General features: G+C 27.5%; 1 pseudogene; it reads right to left on the reverse strand.

Annotated features, from left to right (window-relative positions):
- Positions 1–2982: 2982 nt before the first annotated feature.
- On the reverse strand, positions 2983–5276 carry LOC125822072 (protein THYLAKOID ASSEMBLY 8, chloroplastic-like; annotated as a pseudogene).
- Positions 5277–11303: the final 6027 nt, after the last annotated feature.

Consider the following 11303-nt stretch of genomic DNA (forward strand, 5'->3'; position numbering starts at 1 on the left):
AAAGTAAGTTATCCCGCAAATGTTGTTTAATAGATCAAAATACAATATAAATTGAGTGATTTTGTTGTTATAAAAATATGATAAGTTATTTATCACATAATTTCACGTCGAAAGACCATTTGAGAAGTTTGCCAAATTTAAAACTATCAATGTTTAATATCCCCGACGTGCTAACTTTTTTCAAACATCGTATATACAGTGATATTTTTTTCATTTAACAGTTATTTTTAAAAAATAAAATAATGAATCAATGATATACAAACTTGCTTTAAGTGGAGAGAGAGGCTAAGAACTCTTCATATCGTTTTCAAAATGTCTGCGCAAGATCATTAACTATCAAGAGCATACGTAGATTTAAGATTTTAATTCTCTGAGTTTTTGGAAGTCTGTTTCAACAACTAAGTCCATCACTTTGTTTTTGTTATAGGTTCATAGTTCAATATTTTCAGCAATTCAATAGATTTTACGTAAGATAAATTCAGGTTGACTAAAAGCTATATATGGTTCAAATGAATTTTACATTCTTCTTCTAGATTTATGTATATATGGTATCTGTAAATATATGTATACCAAAGAAATATGGTCGCCACCTTTGCTCCAATTATAAGGCCCGATCAAGCAAAATAATCGTTATTTCATGACCAATGTGTATGTGCTAAGGGATATTGAGTGGTTAAATTTTCAAAATGTCAACATTTTAGTTTGTTATGTATTTGATTTATGTATTTTTTATTTGATTGATTTTCAAGATTACAATTATTTAGAAAGGAGAAAATCAAGGAAGATAATATTTTAAAAAAAAGGAACATATCACTTAAAATTCTCATCAGTTACAATTTCAAAAAAAAATTCCTTTTACATTCGATTGGATAAACTTTCCTTTTTATTATGTTTTCATTATAATTGTATACCAATAATTTTTACATTTTATGTGCTCACTTTACCATTCAAAATAAATTAATTTTTTTTACTTGCAGTGAAAACTATAAATTATATTTTAGTGGTCAAAACTGTATTACATGACTGTCAAATATATTTTTCTTTTATTTGTATTGCAAAAAATTACTAATTGTATCTCAATATAATCTAATCATTACATATAAATATGATTTATGAAAAGATACAAGATTCTGAAAAAAAAATAGCATACATGGTGAAAATAATACAATCTGTTGAGGAAGGATATAATATTCTAAAAAAATAAATACAAATTGACTATGAAAGAAATAGGGATACAAGATTCTGGAAAACAAATAGCATACATAGTGAAAATAATACAATATGTTGAGGAAGGATACAATATTCTAAAAAAAATTACAAATTGACTGTTAAAAAATAGGATACATCTATGTTTAAGAAATACAAATTCCTTTGACATACCTATTTAAATGACTACAAACTAAAAAAGAAATACAATGTTCTTAATAAAAATACAAATGATGAGTAAAAGAAAAATAATTGACAAACAAAAATTAATATGAATACTATTTTGGTATGAATACAATTTTGCAACCTTCTTCTTTGACTCTCTCTTTCTTCTTCGTCTGCTATGTTCCTTTTTTCCGATTTTTTTCACCAAATCCAAATCTGAATCTGTATTCACTTGTGCATAAGTAACCTTATAAGCAAAATTCAAAATTATTAAATATGAATATATAAAAAAATCAAACAATATATTATATATTAATGCTAATGTAGATTACTACAAATTACAATCTACTAAATCTCAAATATGAAAATAAAATCACAAAAAAATTGAACAATAGTGTTGAAAAGACTAAAAATCTGAAATGCATAAATATTTGATGAGTATGTTAACAAACTCACATAAAAATAAAAAAAAATGATGGAAAAACCATAATGCATACAATCCAAAATTCAACATAATTTGTGATTTTGAAAACAAAATCTCATGAAATCTCGTAAAATAAATGATGATTTCGAAAATACCTTTATCAATTGAGAGATTTCTTGAATTAATTGATAGATCTGAACAAATTGGTATGAACTTGAATGATTAGTTCTTCTTCAACAATGAGGGACAAAATAATTGTGAAAATTTGATGAAAGAGAAAAAAATGAGAAAACATGAATGATTGGGACAATGGTGAAAACTGAAAAATTGATGAAAGAGAAAAATTTAAAAACATGAAAGATGGAAAATAAATTTAAGAGATTAACTACTATCCACTGACGGTGAACAAGAAAATTATACAATCAACTCATTTTTAGAAATACTTATTTTTCTTTTTAGTTTAATTAATATATTTTCACATTTAATGATTAATGATTTTTTTTTTCTTTCTTTTATTAAAACACGTTGAGATTTATCATCTTTCTCCCTCTCTTTCCTACCTTTCTCATCTATGTCTTTGGATCTTCTTCTATCAATATCAAAATATTATGCAAAATTGCAGAAATGGTGTGTCTATTTTTCCAAGTTTAAGATTACTACATTTAATTTTTGGGATTTATCCAATTTACTGAAAAGTTCTAAAAAGCATTCTCTAAAAATCATTGTTACCACAAAACATAAAATTCTTCATACATTGGAACAAGAAAAAAATTTCTTTGAAATAACATTGAAATATTTTTTATACAATCGACTTTGAGTATTTACTAATTTAGATTCTGAAAAAGAAAAATAATAATGAGTAAAAATTTATCATCTTTTTATCTCAAATTGCTTCAATTTTGTATGTCAATTGCTTTAATGGTGTTGACGGAGAATGAGTGTGAAAATAATAAGGATAAATAAAGTATGAAAGAATCCTTCTTACTTTTGATAAGTCAAGTAAGAATTCCTAACAAACTCATATAATTAATTTAGAGTTCAAGTTACCATATAACACTCTTTTTATTATTTTTTAATAAAAGGACATAAATGTTTTTGAACTATCGTAAATGGTATGTATATATCCTTCGCTATACTTTTACGTTGTTAGTACCCTTACTGTCCAAATTTTGGTGCATATATACCCTTTATACTAACGGTGATACACGTGTCTTAATCCTATCAGGCGACCCGATATTTAATAAATTTCTACCCAAAAAAAAAAACACCCGATTCATTGAAAATCCACCCAAATAAAAAACACCCACACCCAAACAAAACAAAATCAGTGGAAGTTGTCAAAATTTAACGTTTCCCCTAAACTAATCTCGACAATCTATGTAATTATTGATCAACTCCATCAACCATTTCTTCTTTCCCAAATCTCTTAAAACCTTAGCTACATATTCATCAATCTCAAATCTAGAACCCCATCCATTCTTTTTCATCAATTCATAAACCCTAACAGTAGATTCCACATGTTCACCTTCAACCAACACCCTCACCAACCTTACCAGCGACTTATCATCACATTCAATCGTCCCCACTTTCTCCAAATTACAAATCAATTCATCGATATGTTCAACAAAACCCTCCGGGTCAAAGCTAAGACCATATCAGCATAAAGCCCCAAATCAGGGACATCATATTCCAATTGAACGGCTGGTAATACTTTGAGGGCCAAATCGCAAAGGTTTTGTCGTAGAAGTTCTTTGTAGGCTGCAATTAGATCTGTTTTGATGAGACAATTTGAGGTTTTTGAGTCTTGAGCTTCGATTTGGGAAGGGTCAGTTCTTTGAGCTCGTTTTAGAGCTTGAATCGCTTGGATTGCGACGATGCTTGATTGGCCTTTGACTACAGGAATTTCACTTGAGAATGAGAATGATTTTTAGGGATGAAGATTTGGGAAAGGATGCTACTAAACAAGTCTCTTGATTTGACATTAAGTGAATTAATTGGGGGGTTTTGGGTTATATTAATTTGGGTGGATTTTTTAATAATTTGGGTGGGTTTTTTCAAATTTTGGATTGAATTTTAACAAAGAATGAATCGACGGTTAAGATTGAGACACGTGTATCACCGTTAGTATAAAGGGTATATATGCACCAAAATTTGGACGGTAAGGGCACTAACATCCTAAAAGTATAATGAAGGGTATACACATACAGTTTACGATAATTTGAGAGTATATTTGTCCCTTTTCCCATATTAATATTATGTGATTTTATTTTTAAAAAAAATTGATATGTATTTCTAAAAATGAAATGATAGTGTAATTTTCTTTTCCACCGTCAGTGAATATAAGCTAATCTCTAAATTTAATGGTATTAAAGCCTAAGAAGAAGTGTAAATGGATAGTGGATGTATTTCATGTTGGACTGTTTTGAGAAATAAAAGAAAAGGCAAATAATAGTATTTGGATACAAATTATTTTCTAAAATATTGACATTTTGACATTTTAAATAATTTTTTTACAATGTAGATATTTTTACTAATTAAGTTAGGGATTATGACTAGTTTGCTAATTTTTCTTATTTCGTTCCCTTTCGGACTCTATATACTTTTATTTGTCACGTTTCATTTATTGTGAGTTAATTGTATGAACTTTGACCAATATTTTAAGATGTATTTTTTCATCGTATTGATATAATGAGGATTGCAACTTAAAGTATCTTTTATATAATTTTCTAAAATCAAAATTTTAAATATTAAATTAATCTAATTTAATTCAGCTCCAAAAATTAATTAAATTGACTCTCATAGAGCAAAACGTGACAAATAAAAATAATTGAAAAAGTATATTTTTACGTGACCAAGTTAAACATATGTCTATACTTACAATTGAGGTCTTTTCTCTTTGTTAGGAAATTAAAACTTTTGACTGTTGACTAGAAAAAAAGAAGAGGTGAGTCCTGATTCTAGATAATATATAATTGCCTCTTTAATTACTTCCTTAATTTGCATATAGTATATACATGTGATTTTAGTGAAAATGATATGTATGTATATTCGTACGTACTCCTTCGCTTTATATTAGATGGTGATTTTACTAAATATAGTCTTCTCCTATTAGCTTAGCACCTTGTTAAATCAAGAGATTATTAGTTAATTTTTTTAAATATTATTCTTACAATTAATTCTTTTTGAAAGTATTCACATTTATTTGTAAAAAAAAATTTAAAAATATTTTTAGGCGTGAATTAGTAAAATATATTTTTTATTTATAATTTTTAAAATATTATACAAAGTAATAAGTGATCAACTAATATGAAACGACGAGAATAGTAAACCGTACATATAGTGTCGGCAAGTTTGGCTTACCACGTGTGAAACGTTTACTCTGAAAAAAGATTTTTTGAATAAATATCTTAAAGTTAATGAGTAAAATAAGTCCATAACCTCTAATGAAAACCATGGTAATTGCCTGAAAAATGTTACACATTTTTAAGGCCTAAGTTTATTTGGTGGTCAAATTTACGAAAAGTAAATTCTTTATTCTACAAATTAAAAGTGGATCAGAAACATATTGACGTAATTTAAATCATTGAAGAAATGCTAGGTTTTAATGACTATAGTATTATTATAATTTAGATATAACTATCAACTTGCACGTACGTGTTTTATATATATATATATATATTATGGCCGACTGAAAGGTTAATATTTTAATTAAACAACTAGAGAAGTGATAGGACGTAGTTTTCCGGCTTACCAAATCAAAGTTGTAATGCTAACGCAATATAAGGGCGTTTTGGGAATTAAACATAAAATGTAATCTCATGCAAATGGTTGATTAATTTGGTAAACCAAACAAACTAAAAAAAGTTAAAATTAAAAAAAAAATCTTCTTTATATTGGGAGGCATTAACATTTTATTGATGTGACGCCAAAGTATACTTACAAAGTGGAGTACTATATAAATGTTCATCAGTTGGTACAGTAATTTGAGGCTCAACAAGAACTAATTTGGTATTTTCTCCAACATTTCTGGTTAATTTATGTACCAACAAACTATAAAACCAAGACATAAATGGAACAATTTTTCATCACGATTTTATATCGTATTATCGTTATATAAATTTGAATGAAATTAAATTGATTCAACATCTTTAATATATATATATATATTTTGCAAGCTCTCATAATATAGTAAAAATAAATGCGTGAATCAAAAGCTTTTTTTTAACCGAGTCTGTAGTTACAATATGACGTAATCACATAGAAAAAAAAAGGTAATACAAGGGAATTTATACTGATAGAGCTGTTTGGTCTCCAAATTGACCAGGAATAACAATCAGTGTGAGATATGATTTATCTTTAATAATACCCTAATAAATAGTATAGAATTAAAAACTATTGAAAAAACAAACTGAAGAGTTTAATACTGCGTGTAAAGCTTGACGAAACTAACCTACTGAATTCAACAAGTCTTCATTCTTAACTTGTGAATTTTCCAATTGTGGCGTTCAAACACAACTTATTAAATAACACCCATTTTGTAAGAAAAAAATAGTGAGTTTAATTTGTTCAACTTCTAAAAAAATTTATAACGACAATTATTTTTTTTAAAAATAGGACCAAGAAATGGTTAATAGAGGCTATTTTTGCATTTCAATATTTATTGATTCAACTAATTTGAATTCGTGTCCAATAAACTCAAAAAAAAAGAGATATTATACACTTGTATCAAAAAAGTTATTTCATTTTCAAATTCAAACTTATAGAATAGAATAATCAATGGAGTGTTTGGTTTGTCGAATTTGACTTTCCCTTCATCACCAATTCCACCACATTCTTCTATCTCTATGGCTTGGCATATTTTGAATCAACCCGAAATGTGAATCGAAATTCGAACTTTTGAGAAATTTGATTTGAATTTTTGGATTATAGATTGAGGGTGTGTTTGGTACGAAGGAAAATATTTTTCGGAAAGTATTTTCCAATTTTCTCATGTTTGATTGGGTAAAATGTTTTCCAAATCAACTCATTTTCCTTAAATTTAAGGAAAATGACTTCCCTTCAAATATTAAGGAAAATATTTTCCAAAACTCTCCTCCAACTTCAAATTACAATTCTTTTGTTGAAAAAAAATATCAATTTAAAGCTTTTTAAAAAATATATATTTTCAACTTCAATTTTTAATTTTTTTACCCCACCCTCAACCCCTAACACCCCCCGACAAAAAAAAAATTAAGTTTATTTTTTAAAAAATATCTCCAATTTCAAATTTTTATTTTCATCTCACCCCACCCCTACCCTCGACCCTCGACCCCCTCCCCCCGCCAACCCCCCACTCCCCCAAAAAAAAATTTAAAAATTAAAGTTTGTTTCTAAAAATATATTTTCAAATTCTTATTTTTCATTCCACCCCATCCCCCCAAAAAAAAATTAAAATTTGTTTTTAAAAATATTTCAAATTTCAAATTTTTATTTTTTCACCCCAACTCGCGACTCCCACCCCCCTATCAACCCCCCTATCCGCGATCCCCCATCAGTCCCCCACCCCTTTCAAAAAAAATTTAAGTTTGTTTTTAAAAAATATTTTTAAATTTTTATTTTTTTACCCCATCCCCACCCCTACCCGCGACACTCCCCATCAGCCCCCACCCCCCACCCACTCAAAAAAAATTTAAGTTTGTCTTTAGAAAATATTTTCAATTTCAAATTTTTATTTTTTCACCCCACTCCACCACTCCAAAAAAAAAATCTAAGTTTGTTTTTAAAAATATTTTCAATTTCAAATTTTTTATTTTTTTACCCCCATCTCACCCTTACCCCCCCTCCCCACCCCACCCTCCCTAAAAAAAATAAGTTTATTTTTTAAAAATATTTTCAGTTTAAATTCAAAAATTATTTTCTACTCTCTAGTAAAAATAAAAGGTATTTTCTCAAAAATATTTTCATGCATAAATAAAACACTTAAAAATATTTTTCAAAAAATATTTTCTACTCACCAACCAAACATGAAAAAATAAATCTAAAATCTACTTATTTTCTAGGAAAACATTTTCCTTCGTACCAAACACACCCTGAATTTCGGATGATCTAGAAATGATAGTGGGATATTACTTTTTGGATATTATAACATTGGCGGTGTTGCCTTACCCAATCAAATCCCAGTGTACAACTTATTAGTTGCCTCTTTATTAGATTTCTTTGTTTGAATGATTGATTTGTATGGGCAGAGTGAGTAGCTAGTTAGCTAGGGTCACTTTCACATAAACAAATTTTGTATGAAAACACATTTTTTGAACATGTAATAACCCATATATATCGCCTACTTGCTCGATGATTGATCAGTCCATGTGGCACATCTCTTTTATTTTTAATTTAATTTTGTAGAGCAATTGGAAAAACACTTTAATTTTGAACACTCCTAGTTTTTTCCTTTTCAATTATCACTTGGACTGTTGGACTTGGCATAAACAACTTTATGTTTTTTAATAATCTCTTTCGATGCTTTTACTCATATATTTTGAAATTTGTATGTTTCGTATGAAACAATAATTAATATGAGTATTTTTTTATAATATTTTTATTAATTAATATATAATTTTAGATTTTTAAAAATAATTTAGAAAATAATTAATTAGTGTTAAAGATAAAATAGGAGAAAAGCATTTTTATATGCTAAAAGTGATAAATAAAAGCGAAAATTATTTCTAAAATAGTAGACAATCAAAAATAAATTGAGGAAGTACTTCTACACCATCAAATTAGTTAAGGGATATGATTATCTAGTCATTTACTCACTTGTTTTTAGTTTTATATCTTTCTTTTGTAAGAGATCTGAAAAATTATCAGCTTTAATTTTTCTTTAATAAGAAATCTGTAAAAATTATTTGTATTCATGTAAATGGATAATCAATTCCTCGTTGATGAGCTAAGATACCTACAACTATAAGTAATTTTCATGACAATTTTGATATAATGTCTTTTAAAAAAAAATAAAATTAGAGTAAATAATCTGGTATAACATGTTTCATTTTGACTAATTTAAATATTCTTGTAGGCTGTAGCATTATATTACCTACATTCCTACGGCAAGGAAATTAAACCATCATATTGGGAAATATAGGTGGGGGATATATACGACTTGTCAAAATTAAAGTAAGGAATATATACTTAGACATCTCTTTTAATTTCTTCTTTTGTCGTTTTCTTAGAAACAACACAAAAAGAAACGTAAAGGTTGAATAAGGAGTTGTTAATTAGTTAACCAAATAAGTAAGCTTTGATTTGCAATAATTATGTGGTAGGATATTCTTGCCTTCATAGTTCTTGGCTTAAAGTCTTTACAGTACAAGTTTAGTGAATGCAACTTAAACCTAACACTCATTAATTACGAGGACATGCATGAAATTTTCTAGTACTTCTTAAAGGGTTATATAATTTTCCTTTTCTTTAGACTACTTCCTAACTACACTATTAAGAGATTAATTAGAAGCATATACGTAAGCGGCAGGAAATTAAACGGTTTCTATTTTATTAATTAGTCTTGTTCTTTAAACAATAACGTCATCATGACTGCATGTTTTACTACAACTCAAACCTCTATATATTAAAAATAAATTCACTATTATTATTTCTATATAATGTAATTAAAGGTCGAGAAAAAACTATCACATTTATACAGGAAAATAAGATTGTACTTTTTTTTGGAAAATTTCGAACGTACATAATTGTAAAATTTGTATAAAGTCTTTTTTGTTTTATTTTATTTCGACCAGACAATGAAAATGAAATCATTTAATTGGTACACCCATAAATCAAATTGACTAACTTTCCAAAATATAGTTCACATTTTTTTTTGATAATTTTATTTATCGAGTGATTTTACTAAACTTTATTCACTACGATAATAAAGCTAAAAATTTATTTTAAAAAAAAACATATTTAAACTGAAGTTCGTTGTATCTGATTCTTTTAGGAATCGTTGATTAACCCCAGTCCTGTGGTCATTCTCTTAGCCCACTCCTACAATTACTATTATTGTTATTTATTATCATAAAAATAAAATAGAACAAATATAGTGTTTCTATTTAATTTAAGAAAATAGTCTAAATTAAACTACAACTCCACCTCTTAATTTTTAAACATATCTAGTATAGATTTTTACTGGATTTCTAGCTAGATATCTTCACTAATCACTAACATGTCCTAATTGTAGCAGCAGGCATTTGTCAATTGTCATAATGTTGTGGTGAGGGTAAGTACGCAATAATAGTATATAATCTGTAGCAAGATAAATAATAATATTTCTTTCACATAACAAAAAAATTGTCCTTAAAGTCGATGCCTTTTAATAAACTTCTAAATTGGCGGCCAACCATCGTCATTATTTTTCAAAAGTACCGTAACCTATCCAAAGATTAAACAGAAAGTCTCACATTACGCACTAAGCTCCCTCTTCCTTCTACAACAACTACATAATTCCTCCAATTCTAACACGTGTAACATTTTCGTCAAAATAATGCCAAGCATGCACATTATGGAATGATATAGTGGATATTATTACATATAAAGAGAGAGGGGGGCGGACCTACATAAATAGGTTAGGATACACGTGCACTTGTTAACTTAAAAAAAAATCATTTATATATGTGTATATCTATTTTGAGAAACTGACAAAAACTAAATATAAGTTACAGTGCACCCATGAAAAGTAGATAGTGGCACTTTGTCCTGCTGGTGTGGCAAAAGAATCCCCCCTCCCGACCCACTTCCTTCTAGAACAAATCCACCATGACAATTGAAAGTTTCACTAATACTAAGTTAAGTTAATATTAGTGTACTCGAAATTTTCAAATTCTGAGTTCACCTCTCTATATAAAAGTGAATCCAAAGGAGGTCATATAATCACCAAAAATAAAATAATATAGAAAGATAAATATGTTTATTATAAATATACGGAAAAAATTATCTTTCTAATTGTAAAATAAAAATGAAATTGGGTATGTATACGAATGTATACGTATGTTATTGTTAATGTTTTTATAGAGAGAAATAAGAAGAATTGAGAATGCCCAAGGAAAGAAAGAAAAGAAAAAAGTCATTAAGCGTGCACATGGCCGACTCAACAACATTGGGGGCCTAAAGCGAAATTCAAGAGAGGGTCCCTAATATTTTTTTTTTCATCATGTAACTTTTATTTAAAATTTAATTTTCTAGCTATTTTAGATGCGAAATCATTAGGTACTGTTTTATAATCGATTTGTGTCAATAATTCATTTTCAAATGATAATATAGCTAATTGATTCAATCTCTTGTGGGCTATTGATCTTAAAGAAGATTTAATCAATTTTAATTTCGAAAAAACTTATTTTGAATGAGGCAATGGTTACAGGAATTGTTAACATTATTTTATAAGCAATATGTGTATTTGAAAAAGAATCAAGTCTTTTTATTTGATTGAGTATTTTCATTAGATCATTATCTTCTATTTGTATTATTTCTCTTCACACTTTAA

The sequence above is a fragment of the Solanum verrucosum genome, unplaced genomic scaffold, assembly GCF_900185275.1.
Source record: "Solanum verrucosum unplaced genomic scaffold, falcon-dt-bn FXZP01000103.1, whole genome shotgun sequence".
Lineage (NCBI taxonomy): Eukaryota > Viridiplantae > Streptophyta > Magnoliopsida > Solanales > Solanaceae > Solanum > Solanum verrucosum.